At 44.7% G+C, this 17,081-nt stretch overlaps 1 protein-coding gene across 10 annotated transcripts in view; it reads right to left on the bottom strand.

Annotated features, from left to right (window-relative positions):
- CALD1 (caldesmon 1) overlaps positions 1–17,081 on the bottom strand; it is a 211,457-nt gene that overhangs the window by 161,865 nt on the left and 32,511 nt on the right. For 2 of the 10 annotated variants that reach the window (XM_064421335.1, XM_064421337.1), the window contains exon 1: positions 4,142–4,357. The exons of 3 other annotated variants lie outside the window; for them this stretch is intronic. The gene's annotated coding sequence lies outside the window, so the exon portion shown is untranslated. Of the gene's footprint in view, positions 1–4,141; positions 4,363–17,081 lie in introns of those variants that run through there. 5 more of the 10 variants (XR_010362826.1, XM_064421340.1, XM_064421343.1 and 2 more) reach the window with 5 other exon arrangements.

The raw sequence follows: 17,081 nt of genomic DNA, 5'->3' as shown, positions 1-17,081 counted from the left end.
CTTATGACACCATGGTGGATCTGGAAGCAAAAGCTGCCTTTGTGCATTTTTGGAGCACACATGACAGCTTCACAGGAAGACTGGTCCAGATGCAGCACAAACAATTCAATCCTCAAGCACACAGGAAATGCCCTCTAGCACAGACCAGCACAGCATCACCACTGAGCCTGGTCTGCCTTCACCTCATTCCCTGGGCTTCAGTGGTTTTATACCCATAATCTAGAAATCTAGCACATATCTGTCTGAACACACCAAGAAAATAGTCTAAGATGATCTAGGAAATCAGTAAAAAATAAGGTTTTAGGCACTGTCTAAACTTGTCATTTTGGTATTACAAATTCTTTATAAACACTAATGAACTAAGCACCAGCAGAGCCATGGGCTAAATACAGAAAGGTGTCCTTATCCTTGGAGATACAGAAACAGACACACAGCCATTAAGTGACTCACCAGGTATTTATGACCACAGGAAAAAATTCAAAGGAGAAATTACTCCAGTGGCTTAAGAGGTTGCTGCTTTTTTCCCTTTCTTTCACCTGCTTCCTCAGCTATTTGGTCCTGCCCTCACTGCAAGCCAGCAGGACAGTCCCACAATTCTTCTATCTCCAACTCTGCTGTAGACAAGATTTTCTGCTCAGGACGTGCCCCTATGCTTCATGGACAGGGGGCAGGAAGAAGGGAAGAGGCATCAGTTTGTGGTGGAGGTTCCAAAGGAAAAATGCATGGAAAGGAGCAACTTCCCTAAAGCAGGATGTAAGCCACACAGCTAACATACCAGCTAAGTAACAGAGTTACAGTCCCTAACCTTTTTGGTTGATCCAATCTGTTTCAAGAAATAGAGGAGCAAGCTCCCCCGGGGGTGGGAGGGATCCCAAATTACAGAGTGCTGGACGTCCTCCCTGCTGGGCTAATTGAATGCACAAAAGCATCAGGAAAGAAAAAAAAAAAAAGTTATATAGTTCAACAGTCCTGTGACCTCGGTGTTTCATCCAGAGAGGTCAGATCTAATACGACCTTTGGATGCCTCTGAGTCAAATTTCAGCCTTAGCCAAATCCTAGACAAGCAGCAGCTACACCTTCCAAGCAGGAGCAGCTCCCCAGGAGGAGGTGCCTACACATGGGGTAGGTGCCTTCCTTCCAGTAGAGTGCCCCCAAATCCATTCTCACCCATTTGACCACTCAGCAGCTCTGCACAAAGTCAGCACATCATCCCCTGCACACACACCTTTCCCAAAGCAGCAACTTTCTCACTAGAAGCTGCCAGGGGGTAGTTACTAAGAGGAGACAGTTTTTAAAGAATGAAAGCTTGCTTTGAATGCAGGCTCCCACTCTCTGCACTCACAAGTCTGTGGCCTCAGGCTTTGTGCACCTGGAGCCCAGTCCTGCAAACTCCCTACAAAGCTCCTCTCAAAGGCAACGAAATGCTCCCAGGACTGCACTTCCCCTTCTGCCCTGTTACCTTTTTTGGTGCTTTCTCCCACAGCCAGGAGAGTCCAGATGAGCCCTGCAGATGGACAGTTATGCTCTCTTGGCCCTCTCTTTCTTAGGCATATATGGTTTCCTGTCCCTCTGTGTTCATACACTGGGATCAAATGTTCCAAGCTTCACCCTTGGCAGATAGGGGTTAAGAACTCCACTGATCTTTAACACAAAGTAAAACTCAGGCAGCCCACAAGAATAGGTCTCATGTAAGCAGCTACTGAGAAATCAGAGCATTTTTCACAGCCCCAGAACATTCAAGATCTATTTGTCCTGCAGGAAGGAAGTCCTGCAGGCTCTCACTTTTCTGCAGTGAAAAGATCACCCCCACAGGCAGGGCTGCTCCAGCTGTGCAAAAGGAAGTGTGAAACAAGGAGGATTTCCAGTCAGGCTCCTGGTAGAGCCTCCCTGGCATCTTCATAGCACAGAAGCCATGTCCTAGCAGGCAGCCATGAGAAAAGCCTTGCCCTACACCTTTGTGGTCTCCCCACCTGGAATAAGCAGCACTGCTCCCTAATCCTGGATGGCACTGAGCAGATGCTCTGTGCCACATGCAGCCCCATGAATGAGGCCAACAAAAAACCTTCCCATCTAAATGCACTCAAATTTTCCCTCTAATGCCAGCCAGAGGAACTTACACCCTTCCCCATTTTCCTTTCAAATCTTCCAGTGTCATTGTTGCATTGTGCATATCAGTGATGGACAAGAAATAAAAGCACAAGGGAAGTGACCTCTTTCTCTGCTCCATGTCAGAATAATGCTGTGAGAAGAGGAAGAAGCCGTTGTAGAAAATCCCTCACTCTCCTAAAAAGTGCTTACATCACTCACTGTCAAAGTGTATTCAGAGTACACAGGACTCCCCTTGCATCAGACCCTGAATCCATTAATGATGGTATTGATTTCACCGGGACTAATCCTGCGAATGAAGGCTGTGGAACTGATCCTCTTGTCATTGCAAATGGCAACAAAGAGGAGTTTTCAGGAAAAACAAATTATTTCAATTGAGTCTCTTGTTCACAGACATGTCATCTGGTATTTCTTCCCTCCCATCATGACTTAGTCTACATTAACATATACAGGTTTTATTAAGACTGCCTATCAAAGCAGTTTCTCCAGAAAAGGCAGACCTACCATTTGTTCAAATATATTGATAAAAGTTCTACCCTGCTTTATCTTGTTATCAATTACCTTTACCTCATGGCCAATTTAATAAGGCAAATAGACTAAAAGCTTGGCTGCATTTGTAACTTATGTTAAAAGAGTCTGTTCTGTTGATTTTGGTGTGTGGAGTTTTAGGGTCCCATCCTGTCTAAATGGCAGGAGGGAAAGATGAGACTTGTTGCAAATGAGGACTTACTGCTGCATTTAATGTGACAGGAAAAGAATGGAGGCAGAGTCTGAGGGTTCTCCAATGGCAAATCATACAAACACAATCATTCACAACATGGTATCTAAAATAGACAAATTATAATAAATACATTGTTCTTACAAAAAATCCCACTCTGCCTCCTTATTTTCTTTGAGCTGCTGCCAAGGAGGGAATGTGTTATTTTCCCAAATTTTTCTCCTGTCTGCCTTTTAGCAGGGGAAGCCTTCTCAGGCAGAGTTGTACAAAAACTGCACACTCCGAAAAGAAATTCTCCTCTGAAAACAAGTACTCCATTAAAAAAAAAAAAAAAAAGTCATTTTAAAACAGTTATGTTTTCATTCTTCCAAACAACACTTGACATATGAGACCAATCTGTTCTACCCCTGCAGGTCTGGCCAGAGATTAGCAGCTTGGTCAGTGTCTGCAGCTACCAAGCATTCATCTGCAGCTAACTTCCTCCCTCCCTTCATTTTCCCAGCCCTTTCCCTGAGAAATTCCCTGCTAGGCAGAATATCATGCTATCAGCAGCCAGCCTTGCACAATGCTTTCCAACTGTCCCAACATGTCAAAGGAGCTGGGAAGGGGAGCCTGCTAGCCAGCTCTCCCCAGCAGCACTCTGACAAACACGGAGCCAGGCTTCCAAGGGCTCCGGTCCCACCCAAGCGCATTCTTTAATCCCCCCCTTTTAACAGGAAAGGCAACTTCACAAGAAACACTCTGGCAAGGCGCTGCCGCGCATGTTGGAGGCTGAAAACAAAAACCGATGCCATCTATTGTCAACAATACTTGTGTGAAAGGCTGCCATGGGGGACATCTGCCTCGGCGAGTATCAGATCGCTTACACTAAGCAGAGCTCCGCTGTGTCTGTATCAGTTACACCCCGAGACTGCCCTTGCAGTCGGGCTGAATGCAAGCCCGCATATTAAGTTGCAAAATTAAAAGCAATGCAGCAGACCTTAACGCACTAAAAGCTTTCTCGTTGTAATACCTCCATAAAAAAAAAAAAATTAAAAGGGGGGGGAATAAAGAAAAGGAGGGTTACTAGAATAGGTTATTGGTCCACTAATGAGCCCACCAAAGGATGAAAAATGGAGGGGTGGGATCAGCACAGGTCCAGCGGGGTGAGCAAACACGCATCCCCCCTCCACCCGAGATCTCCCCCGGCTCACCAGGCACATCTGGAAAGGGGGGGCACGGAGAGAGGGGAGCAGAGCAGGAACAGCCCGGGACAGCTCGCTCGGACCCGCGGGCTGCTCCATCCCGGGAGAACACGTCCCGCAAGCCCTTCCTTACCTCCGGCTGCACAGTTCCCAGCTCGTAGGAAGGAAATGAATAACTGGCTGCTCGGGCAGGAGCGCAGCGAGAGAGGCGCACCAGCAGCCTCGCACACACACACACACACACACACAGCCCTATTCAATAAAAGTGCAGCTTTTCCTTGGCCCCTCCCAAAAGTCAACGCTAAGTGGATACATATCCCTTATGTTTACAATTGGCAGGCGGCGGAATGCATTGTCCTCGATTTATTCCGATGGGCAGCCAATGGCTGCGCGCAAGCCAAGGTGGGCTCAGCCTGCCTGCAGGGATGCCTGTCATTCCCCAGGCATGCTCAGGAAGCCACTCATCAGAAAACCAAGACCTAAAAAGCTCCGAAAATTCGTGCGAGCTGCCAAAACTGTCTTGCTACATGCCCTTTTTTGGTTATCCTTAGCAGGGCCTCTGAAAGTAAATCCTCTGTCAGGAACAATCATAAGAAATGTTAATCTTGGAGAAAGAGGCTGTCTTGTTGGACACAAACGGGGCTTAAAAAAAGGAAATGCGCTGAATGGAAAGGGATACAGTAAACATGTTTACTTTTTGCACAGGTTTTTTTTTTAAATCAAATAATTTCACCACAGCTAAACTACATTGTAATTTTTTTTAACGAGGACCACATGTAAAAGGCAGCAGAAACACTCTGCTGTGCAAGCTTGATTCTAGAGAGAGACACCAGTGGGAAAGGCACATGAAAGATGAGTTGGCAGGCTTCACAGCCTGATTCCATTTCAAAAGCACAATAGAAGTTACAGATAGAATAGCCATGTTCTGAAAAATAACTTTTAAAGAGATTTGAAACTTCCACGATGATCCTTGGCAAGCTGGACTGTTTGGGTGCACAGGTTTAGTTTATAGTCCCACAACTATTCATTTAGAATTAAGCCTGGCTCATTTACTATGAGAAGAGCCCTACATCTCCTTAATATGACCAATACTTGCACGGTCTTTGAATATTATCAATAAAGTAAACTTAGATTAATTTTTATCTTTGTTTTGCTTTAGTGATTGCACGCTGCTGATAACTTTGCAAATTACACAGGCATCTTAAAAATGGACAGAGAGATAAAGACTGGTCAGGGAAACATACAAAGTACATAAACAAAGTGTGAAAATAGAGAAGAAAATGCCCAGAAAACAGCAGAGTACAGAGATCCCAACATGCACATGTACCAGCCACTGAGGAAGGCTGCAGAGCAGCTGACTGCTCTAAGGGAATGAGACTCCAGGCCAGGAGATGTTCTGCAGATTTGTATTTGACAGTAACATACACAAAACCAGTTAGAGGGAAACTATGTGTAAGATGACTTTGCAGCTGAATGGGCTAAACTATTTTAATGCCTTTCTGGGTCCTTCTTTCTGGCCTCTGGGCCCCACAGATTTAGTCACATGTGTAATGGAAGAAGGATCCAGTCCACAGACAGTAAACCAATCCTTGTAGCATAAAAAAAAAAAAAAATCAGAGAGCCAAATCTATGTAGATTTACAGCAAGAAATCATGGTTATTCTAGTGTCATTTTAAATTTGACTGCTTTATTATATGAAGCAAAAAGTGTGCTTGTTTTTTGAAGGCACTTTTTTTCCTTCATTTTAACAACCCTTTGGAAAATTCTTCTAATGCCACACAGCTCCCATGATGTGGCTACAACAGTCATAAATATTAAAAGTAATACCTACAGCATGTATATAACTTTGTTTGTGGGGTTTACTAGACAAGAGAGAACAAAATCCTTGTTCTCAGTCATTCCATTAACTACAGAAATTATTAGCCTATATATCCGTGACCAAACAAAAAGAGGTAATGACATTATTCAGGAAGGAATTGCACATCTCTACTGGATCTTAGCATCCCCTAGATTTTTAGGGTGGAAAACACTGAAGAATCCAGGCTAAGAAAAAAGCAGGGTTAAGGGATGTGGGCTATCAAAAGAGAAAACTGAAGGTTAGGACCCTCAGGTTCTCATTCCAGCACAGCCATCAACCCCTACAATCTCAGTGTCCACTGCAACAGGGAGCCAGAAGGGATGCACTACATAAAGCTGAAAGCAACTGGAGGTTTTTGTGGTATTTTAGCTTTTTTAGACTGTTTTTGTGGTATTTTAGCTTTTTTTTTTCTTATCATGACTTTGATACTCCCTTGCTAAAGCATCCCAAACTCTGTGTTCCAAGTCACCTTTCCAACAAAATTTCACCCAAAAAAGCCCAATTTTGCTTTGGGAAAATTACATCATGAAAAGTAAAGTTTGCATCCTTCTTGCTCAGTTGAATTTCACTGAGAGGAACTTTTGAATTCCTTTACTTGAAGCTTTCAAGCTAATAAAATGTCACAGATCCCAGAGTTTTCCTGGAGGCATTGCTGGAAACCTGAGCTTTGAAGAATGCAGAGTTAAAATCTGGTGGGTGCCCCTCTGCATCCTATGACAGGAGCCTGCTGTAAATACAGTGACAACCTGCCCAAATCGACAGTTGTAACAATTTAGAGAACTCCCATGGTAGCCCTTGCCCTCACCACCAGGACTGCCAGTCTAACTACAGCCTCCCCTTTGCTTCAACAGTGAGACCCTTTGTGCCACAGCCCAGACCTAAAAATATTTCTGGGGCTGGAATAACCCAAATCCTGGTTTATGCTTGCACATGTAAAACATAGGGGAAGAAGAGTATATGCAAAAATTAAACCCCTAAATCAAGTGCAATTTTGATATCAATACCTCATCACAGTCAGGAAGGGCCCTGCAAGTGCTCATTGCTAAGCTCCAAAGTTTGATAACACAGGGCAAGGGTGGGACTGCTTGTGATAAGAGTCAAAGCACTTCTACATTTTGGGTTGTTAGTGCATTCTTGGAGCCCTGAACCTGCAGTCTGTCCCTCAGAAGAATCATGTTAGAAGTACCTGGAAATCTCTGTCAGGACTGGGGCTCTCACAGGTTTATCAAATTTTCCTGCAAAATTTACAGTTTGAAGCTGAGGTAAATCTGTGGTCTAGAAATCCAGGGTATATCATCCCCCTGGGGGGCAGCTCTGGTTGCTGTGTGCAGACACTCTAAGCCATTTGCATTTGGCACCACAGAGCCCTCGAGGCTCAGCAGACAGTGGTGGCCAGAGGGTCCACTTGGGTCATTGCTGGCCCAGCCTCAGAGTGCCTTCTTCCCAAAGCAGCTGTGATCCTGCCTGGAAAAATCTCAGGGGTATTTATGGAGGGACGATATTTTGCTTTTCAAAATGAAGTCATTGCTACTATTGAGTTCCCCAAAATTTTCTCTTTTTATTTGACTTGGTGCAGGTGATCACTACTGAGCAGTGTCCCACCACTGTCACTGCAATGTCTTCAGCTGCCATTCCAGAATCACATGCTGAACCATTCCAGAAACATCCTAAATCACTCCAGAAAAACATCCTGAGGCACCCACACCTGCACATTCCCACAATACAGCAAGATGCACATAGAGCATCAAATACACCACAGGGAAGGTCATTCTTCCCATCTGTACCAAACTGGTTCTTGCCTCTCACCCCCAAATTGTAAATTTTTGTTGTCTTCACAGTTCCCAGTAGGTCAAACTGTCCTCATGCTCACAGCAAAAACACAGAAATCTTTGAAACCTGACAGGTTTGGGCTCCCTTCACACCTCTGCAGTGCAACATTTCACTGTGAAACTCTGCCATCCTTTGTCTCTGAGCACAACAGGGATGGAAAGGAGTCCTGACATTCCCAATGACAAAATACATCCCTGGAGGGTCAACATGGCTGGGGCAGAGCTTGGTCCTACCCTGTAAACTCTCTGGGGAGCTAAAGGAGGTCCTGAGAGGAAAGATAGGATTCCCTTTCCTAGCAACATGAAACAATTCTCTTGCTCCTCACTACCTGCTGGAGTATTCAGCCCCTGAAAAACCAGGCACAACTGCACCATCCTCCACTTTGAGCCCTTCCAGAATAGAAGTGCTAAGTGGTACCTCACCATCAAAGATGAGGGGGGATTTTTTGAGATGACAGAAAGCTAACCAGACCTTGCAGGAGGCCTTGCTGCCTGTGCCAGGGTAGGTGGTACCTGTGTCACTTGCTCGGATGGAAGGAAGGAGGGCTAAACCTCTCCTGGCCCCTGGGGGACACAGGCAGCTCAGGAGCTGGGTTGGGTGAGGAGCACACCCAGAGCAAAGCCAGGAGATGGTTCACATCTTACATTTGGGCACTCCACCCTTGGCTTTTCCCTCCTTTGAGGAGCAGCAGGCAGGAAACGTGCCCTGCACCCCAGGCCTGCTCACACCTCCTCTCTCCCTCCCTCCAGGCCTGGTTTGGCTCTGCAAGCTTTCTCAAACCTCCCAACAGCATAAAGAGAGCCCAGTGTGGGCTTCCCCCTCCCCAGCAGACGTTTCCAAATGATGCTATGGCTGCGCCATTTCCACAGCTCATCTGAAACCAGCCTCATCTCACACATCATCCCCGGGTGCTGGAGCTCACAGCTCTGACACCAAGGTGAGGAAGCTGAGATTTGTGAGCCAGCCACCCAGCTGGCAGCCCTGGCTGGGGGATTGCTGCTGAGGGCACGGGGGAGAAGCCCACACACCACGAGCAGGTTTGATCATCCCTGCAATTACCTCCTGGGCACAGACAAGCTTCTTCTGTGTTAGGCAGGCAGAGGTAACTTTTCAGGAAAGTTTTACGCATGCTGCTTCAGGCAATATCTTTTGGCCTGAAACGGCACAACCCATAGGACTTCAAAGCCACCAGCACGCTCAAAGAGGGTGTAAAAACTACCACAAAAGAGAGCAGAGAAATATGAGCATCTCTTCAAACGTGGGGCTGTGTGCAGTACAGTGTCAGTCAGCTAAAAGTAAAAAAAACTCAGTGTTTTCAGACACAGGAACAAGGACTGGAATGTAAGGGTGCACTTCCTAACCCAAATTCCAGCCTCAGTCTGCCTAGGACTCATTCATACCCAGTGGAAGAGCCAGAGCCCTGCAAGGAGTTATTTCCATCATGGATTTTCAGCACATACCCAGGACACAAAGCCTCTCACTCCAAGTGCCCAAACCCCCCATGAATGGCAAGGGCTGTGCTCTGTCTCTACCTGAGAAGCACCACAATTCCTCAGAGTGCTCACAAGAGTCAGTGAATAAACACAGGGTGCTGTTGAAGGTGCAGGAATCAAAAAGCAGGTCATGAAAACCAAGCCAGGAATAGATGGTACCAGTTTTCAGCTTTCCTAAAGGTATTAGGAAAGAAAAACCCCCAGGCTACAGAGAAGAGACTTGCCTAGCACCCTGAGAGTAGGATTTAGTCAAGTATTTCCATGAGCAGCACTTCCACACCTTGGATTAAAGTAATTAAAAATCTGGTATATAATTATGCCTCTTTGCCATTCATTTTGGTGTGGTATATCTACCCATTTCTGTTAAGTGAAGTATTTTATTTCTCTGAGTTTAGACAACTAAATGTGTGCAAAGCACATTTATACACTAAAAAAAGATCAAAACCAAAAAGACATCCAAAAAACCTGCTGGGAAAATATACTTTTCCCACAACAAGAAAGAATTAATCATGGTCACAGTGACTTTACCTTACTAAAAGCAAAACAAACAACATAGTGGCCCATATTCCAAAGAAAACAGAATACCTGCACTTTTCCACTACAAAACTAAGCCTAGCTATTAGTACACAGTGCCCCCCAAAGAACAGAGACTTCACAGCACCTTCCCTCACTAGCAGAAAAGTATAAAAAGGGCTCTTCTGCATTGCATCCAAAAGTGTGGATTTTACACACTTTTTCTGCAGGTGAACACAGCTAAGGGCACTCTGCTCTCAGGAATCCCTTTTTCAAAGAGCATGCCTACTTCTCACACAGAGTACAAACTATAGACAGCATGTATAATTCTTCAAACACTTCCATTTTTCACTGGCAGTCATGAAAAAATGGCACACAGTGCAAGCAGCAGTGCTCAAAAATTTACACACTCTGTGTGCCTTATTTTGAGAAAAATCAGTGCCTTTGCCCCAAACAATTGCACAGCACACACTCCTCCTTGTAAATTTGGCTTTAATTCGAGCATTGTTTTCCAGGCAGAAAAGATGGTGCCATCATCTGCTTTTGCAACCAGCTTACAAATTACACAGCTGCTGGTACAGGCATTTTGAGGGTAAGCCACATCCCTTGGCCTCGGTTCTCCCCTCACTCAGAGCAGGCTACACCGAGTATCAGCCTAATCAAATCAATATTCTCTGACATCTCCTATTGTTACAGCAATGTGAGAACCAGCCCCCTTTGTGCTCTGATGCTAATGAACTATTCAGCTCCAGCAGCTTGGCTCAGGCAGTGAGCAGAGGTTAGGGCAGGGTCATTAACTTGGACTCAAATGAAAAGCACAGCTTTCGTGGGCAAAGCCCATTTAAGTCCCACACATGCCCATGTTTGCAAACAATCCTTGTGATCTTCATTTAGGTCTCCTGTGCAGCTCTGCCTGCTCTAGGAGAATTCAACACTTGCAACTGCTTCTCAGTGGCCACATCCCTAAGGATGGCAAGCCATGATGAGAGAAAGGCAACTCAAGCAACTGAATTTACTCAACAAAATGAAGCAGAGGTAGCTGCTGGCAGGAATATCTGATTCTGCCAGTATTTGCTTCAAACAGTGAATTTATTACTGTCCACACTTTACCACTGCCTAACAGGAACAGCATGAATACAGCCACCACTTTACAGCCAGCTCATGCTTTATTTTATTGTCATCTATTTCCTTGCATCTTCCCCAGACTCAAGAAGCTCTGACCAGTCTAGGTCACACCACACACCTCTAGAGAACCCAAATTCTTTCTGTACAGTGCTGCATTTCCATGTCTTACAGGTAAAATGCAGAATAGGAAGCAAAGGGGACTGCTCCCTTTTTAAAGGCTGAAAACAAGGGACTGAGGAGCTCCATGCACATCCAGCTGAGATCCACACTGTTCAGACATTCAGCTCATCCTGGGTATCAGTATGATCCATCTCAGCAGAGACAGGACCAGGAAGAGCAAGACAGTGCAGAGGGGAAGAGGTGAGAGCAGCCAATCTCTGCTCTCACACACAGAGCTGTGTTCACCCAGCTCAGAGCAAACTGCAGCTTTGTGCCACTCTGAGCACTCACCTCTGAGTGCTACCTGCCCCAGTAAAGAACATTTTCACAACAGGCTCTGCAGTGCCCTGCATCTCACCCTCTCAGCTCGTGGGATGCAAGGGCAGAGCCACACCTGTGGCTGTGCCAAAGTCACACGGGGGATTTGTGGGGAGGGCTACGTGTCACAGCACATCCCTCCCTCAATCTGCCAGCCACGCAGTCCCCTCTGCACAGGACAAGCCTTTGCCACTTCCTTGGAAGGGGAAAACTTCTGTCTCTGCCAAAGACAACAAATTTATAGGGAAGAAGAGTAGGCACAGCAGACAGAACCTCGACAGCAGCCCCGGGATTTTGCTAAGCCCAAACCTCTGTCTGCCCTTGGGTTTGCCCAATGGAGGGGAGAGGAACTGCAATATCTGCCTCAACTCATTAAAAGCAGAGCAGGAAGCAAATGAAGAAATATTAGCAATATGGCTTCTATAATGCCACAGAGCAAATCTGGGAGCTGGGTATGGCAGTGCACCAAGTCCTCACCATCCATCCAGCATCATTTCCTGCCGAGGCATCTTGTTCCAGAGCTGAGGGGCCCCACTGAAGCTACAATTATCCCTATTGCAACATCACCAAGCCATGTCAGCTGGGATTCAACCTCCCATGAGGTGGTCCCTCTGCTTGTATCACAGCAGCAGGATGTGGAAGGCACTTGCACTGGTGGGATCTCCATGTGCCAAATCCTTTGTGCACAGGCAGGACTGCGTGCCAGCAGCCCTAGGAAAGTATGAACCCCCAAGGGGGTTTCTCTAAAGATGCAGCATTTGGTGTAATGGTGAACACAGTGGAATGTCTTTCCTTGTCCCCTCTCACAAGGAAATAGTGGGGATTTGCCAAATATTCAGTTCATCTTCAAATCTAGACACACCCAGCTTTCAGTGAAGTGCTCTGGGTTATGTCCCTCACTGGGAATTTACTGAAAGAGCTTTATTTAAATAAAAGAAATTAAGTATTAATTTAAAAATAACCAGGACAGAAGCCTTCATGCTGTAGTTTTACATTACATTTCATTCTGTGCTACCCACTGACATCCCAGACCATCTCCATCATTAGCATTGATGAAGTAGCAGGGCAGAATTTCTCAGGGGGCAGCTGGGGGTGGGAACTGCGGACAGCTCTGCTATTTCTCTATATAAACCACATCCCTGGTATAGCATGTGATGAGGTAACAGAAGTACAAGAGAAAAGGAGTAACAGCTCATCTGTTTCTCACAGGTCCAGCCTACAGCTCCTCTGCACTTCCAAATTACTTTGCTTCCAAGAGATTTAATCCCCGTGCTTTGCTGTGCAGGAGGTGTTAACTATGTTAAACCATAGTTTATGGCAAATTTGAGGTTTATGTAGAACAGAGCTTTTGCACTTTATATCAAACCTATTTTGGCCTGCCCTTTGGTCAGACAGTGAAGTTGAAGGTATTAGAATTAAATTCTCTACACAGAGATCACACTTACTCCAAGAAATAATTTATGATCTTCTGGCTCTCCCATGATCAGTGCTCATCAAATTCTCATTAAATACCTGATCTTTTGAATGGTTCCAATCTCTATTTGTCCCTTCCTTTACCAAAATGACACAAGTTCCCTTTCTGTGCCAAGCTCTTCAGCCCTGGAGTTTAGTGTAACCTTCAGTGCACTGATATTTGCAGACAGAGTGCAAATATCCTTTTTCCTGTTCTTTGACACAGATGAATGTCACAAATCCAAACTTTCTCTTGTCCCTCCAAGAATATTTCACAGCAATTGAGCTCCAAGTGGGAGCTGTATGAAGCACACTCACATCAATGCTGGGGAAATAATTCCATCCCCTTGGCATTCAGTCCTTTGAATTCATATTTGAAATGCTTTTTTAAGCCATTTTCATGACCTTGCTCCAATTCTGTTTCTAGAGGAATGGAAAGGCAGCACAAGTGCTCCCAGCTGGCTGTCTGGAATTCTGCTTTTGCAGGACAAGGCATCTCCTCAGATGCCACTTCCTCAGAGAAGCCATTCCTCACCAGGAAAGGCTGCAGTGCTCCTGAATCTTTTTGCACTGGTAACAATGAACACAACTGCTTCTAAATACCTCAAATAATATCTCTAAGGAATCACTGCTTAGCTGTTTTAGCAGTATCAGAGGGAACCTAGCAATGCAAACAGTTCAGTTTTCCATGGGTGTTCATTAGCTTTGTGTTCCTGATTCATGAGTTACCACAAAAAAATTAACACGAGTATGTCTGTGACACATATTCAGAGAATCCCTCATAAAACAGACCTCAGAGGTGGCTTGATAACAGTCTTGGCATACAAAGCTCAAAAAAAGCAGCAGTCCTTTCCCCATTAAACATCAAAAATACATCTTTGAGAGCATTTGGTTGAGGATTCATTACATTTTTCCTATAAAGAAAATAAATTCTTCTTCCATGAAACTCTCCAGATTATCACATGCTACCCTGTATTGAGGTAGCCCCACTACCACACTCCAGCACTCAGCGTCACAAGTCATCAGGAGCAATTCCCAGTGCTGCAAGTTTAGATACTGATGATATAAACCAGTCACCAGTGGCTCATGGTTAACATCTTTATTATTTTCAGCCACAGAGACAGCATCCATAAATAAAAAATAATCAGTGAACTTTTTTAAAAGCACAAATATGGAAAGAATTATGCCTGCCTTGACAAAAGTCTTTTCACCACTGCTAAATGCTTTTGGGTAGAGGGAAGGGATGTCCTTGCCAGCATCTACCACATATGATGTTATAACCATCAGGATAAACATACACATGCCTTGAGTCAGAGCTGCTTCTGAGGGTCAGAACGTGTGTTGAATTCCTAGCTAACAGCTATTGTTTGGATTCATTAGAAGCAATATCACAAATTTGACTTTTTCTAGAATTTAGCAGATTACACCACAAAGCAAAGAAGGGGGGGAAAAGTAATATTTGATAGATTTTCTAAGAAGTGTCCCTAGCTTTTAAAGAGGCTTTAAATCGATAATGGTCTCCGAAACACACTCCTGCCCTTTTTCTTTTTCCTAGGTTGGAAGAGACCTCAAAGATCGAGTCCAACCCAGCCCCAACACCTCAACTCAACCCTGGCACCCAGTGCCACATCCAGGCTTTGTTAAACACACCAGGGATGGTGACTGCACCACCTCCCTGGGCAGCCATTCCAGAACTTTATCACCCTTTCTGTGAAAAACTTTTTCCTGATACCCAACCTGTATTTCCCTTGGTGCAGCTTGAGGCTGTGTGCTCTGGTTCTGTCAGTGCTGCCTGGAGAAAGAGCCCAGCCCCAGCTGAGCACAGGCACCTTTCAGGAGCTGTAGAGAGCAATAAGGTCACCCCTGAGTCTCCTTTTCTCCAGGCTGAGCACTCCCAGCTCCCCGGGGTTTAGTTACCAGCTTTCAGTATTCAAAACAAGTCAACTACTCCATATTTGATTTTTAAAAATGCCACTGGGGTTCTTGAATTTGGCTTCTGAGCTGTTAAATACAACTGAATGCTCCCTCAAAATCACCGAGTTCTCACACACAGATGAATGCAAATCAAATATCAGAGAAACAGCTTAAAGTCCCTGTCTGGCCCTCCTGGCAACACCTCCCATTTCTGACTGGATCATGGATAAACTCCCCATCCTCCAGGGAGATACCAGCCCCATTAGTGACAGCCACACCATAAAAGCAGTGAGCTGCTGACTGCAGGAGCAGGCAGTGGGACAGCTCCAGGGGCTGCAATGTACAGCTCCATATTTCAAACCATTGTCATCCCGCGCCCAGCGCGTGTCAGGAGCTCGTAAAACCACACAGAGGGGATTTGCTGGTTCCCCTCAGCCCACAGGAGCAGGGATTACTCCTCAGTTTGCACTGTGCTCAGCAGAGGAATCCCACCAGCCCCCGGCATCTGCCTGGAGCCACCAGGAGCTGTTGGAAATCCAAGGGAAGTCCCCCTCTTCCTCCCACAGCTCCATCCCCACCTGTGCCAGAGGCACACTGAGCACTAAACAGAATTTGCACAATGCTATGAACAGGCAAAGTTCTATTCAAGCCCTGCACTGGGGTGGTCAGATGCCTGTCTTGTGGGGGATTCCAAGATTTTGGAACTCACCTAGAGCTCATTAATTAAAAGGACAAAAAAATTCCAGTTAAGCTCGATGCATACTTCCATTTGACAATGTCAAGTGACACCCTTTCTAATTCTCCACTGAATTTTATTATGAAGTATTTATTAAAAAATACTTCATTATAAAGTATTCCCAGAAATAGAAATGAATGCTCCAATAATGTGCAACAACTGCTCTCAGAACCCCTTCAATAACATCTAACAAAAAACCCCCAAAAAAACCTCTTCTGAAATACCATCCAGTGATATTCAGCAAATCTATAAAAAAATACTAACAGAACAAATTTCAGCTCCTGAAATTATATTATTCATTCATTGTTTTCTATTATGATTTCTTGGCAGCCATTAAGGATGTGCAAAGAAGCACAGAGAAATATCCAGAAAATATTTAGCTTAAGCTTTTTGACACAGTGACCAATTTCCTTACTGCTTTTTCATCTTATCTTCCAGATTAGTTGTCATTGATTAGGAAACTCCTACAGTACAAGTTCTGTGTTATGAACTTCAACTTCATATGCTCAAAGGGATTAGTAAAAGGAATTTTGATTCATTTTCTCTAAGGGGAAGGGTATTTTCTATAAACCCTGTCCAAATTTAATCAGGAACAAAAATATATTGGTGGTTACATACTGCAAAAGTATGGGAAATTGGACCACTTATTGTTTCAGGCCCAGGCCACCCAAGATTTGGGAGGATTTGGCTTTCAGAAAGTATCACATGAGAGACTGGTTTGACAAACAAAACAAAAACAGCCCAGATGCTTGTGCTTCCCTCAGCTGCAAGGCAATGCCATCAGAGAAGCCTTGACTCACACAGAAGCATTTCCATTTTGAAAAAAAATCAATTTTTTTGAAGTTCTTTTACCAAAAACCATGTTTTCCTTCCATTTCCTGTAAGCAAACTTATGGTAATGTTATGGAAATCCTCAAAACCCAGCCCCAAACAAACCCAGCCTTTCAAGATCTCTCTCCAGACATTGCCTGTTTTTCTCTGAGATATAAATATCAGTTGAAGGAGTGCACAAACACAAGTAGTAAATAGTTTGCTCCACTAATCCAAGAATTAAATAGTTCAGTCATCAAGCCATCTTAAAATTTTCCTGTATCATTTGTTTTACTGTCCTGGTGTGTTGAAGTCTCTGTTATTATAGGGATGCTCATTTTAGCTATATTTTATGGGCTCCCATGGATCACACCTGTTCAAAGCTGGGTATCTTTTCCCACCACACTCAGATCACAAGCTCAAATCCAAACAGAATCTTCAGGGTTCCCACCAACAAGGACAACGCCTAATATTTTCTTAGCTTATTTGGCAATTAAGCATGCTAAATATGTATATATAACAGAATCAGGAGAACATGTATAGAAAAAGACATTTACAAAACCTTAACACCTACTAAATCTGCAGAAGAAATCTCCTAGACTGTTGATATTTCATGCCCTCCTGTCCATTACTCTGCTGCCACGGTGTGAGCAGCACAGGCACAGGAATTCATCCCAGCCCCAGGATTTGGGGAAAGGTGCACAGCAGGTGCAGATGACCCAGTCCTTAATACTTCAGAGAGCAACGGCAGCTGTCAAATCTTCTGCCCTCCTGTCTCTGCCCCAAAGGATCTGCTAGCCTGCAGCCCTCCACTCAGTATTTGCAAAATTCAGGCTAAGAAGAAGAGATTAGGAGAAAAGGCCTT

Source organism: Passer domesticus, chromosome 5 (genome assembly GCF_036417665.1).
Source record: "Passer domesticus isolate bPasDom1 chromosome 5, bPasDom1.hap1, whole genome shotgun sequence".
NCBI lineage: Eukaryota > Metazoa > Chordata > Aves > Passeriformes > Passeridae > Passer > Passer domesticus.
This window is presented reverse-complemented; position numbering and strand designations above follow the sequence as displayed.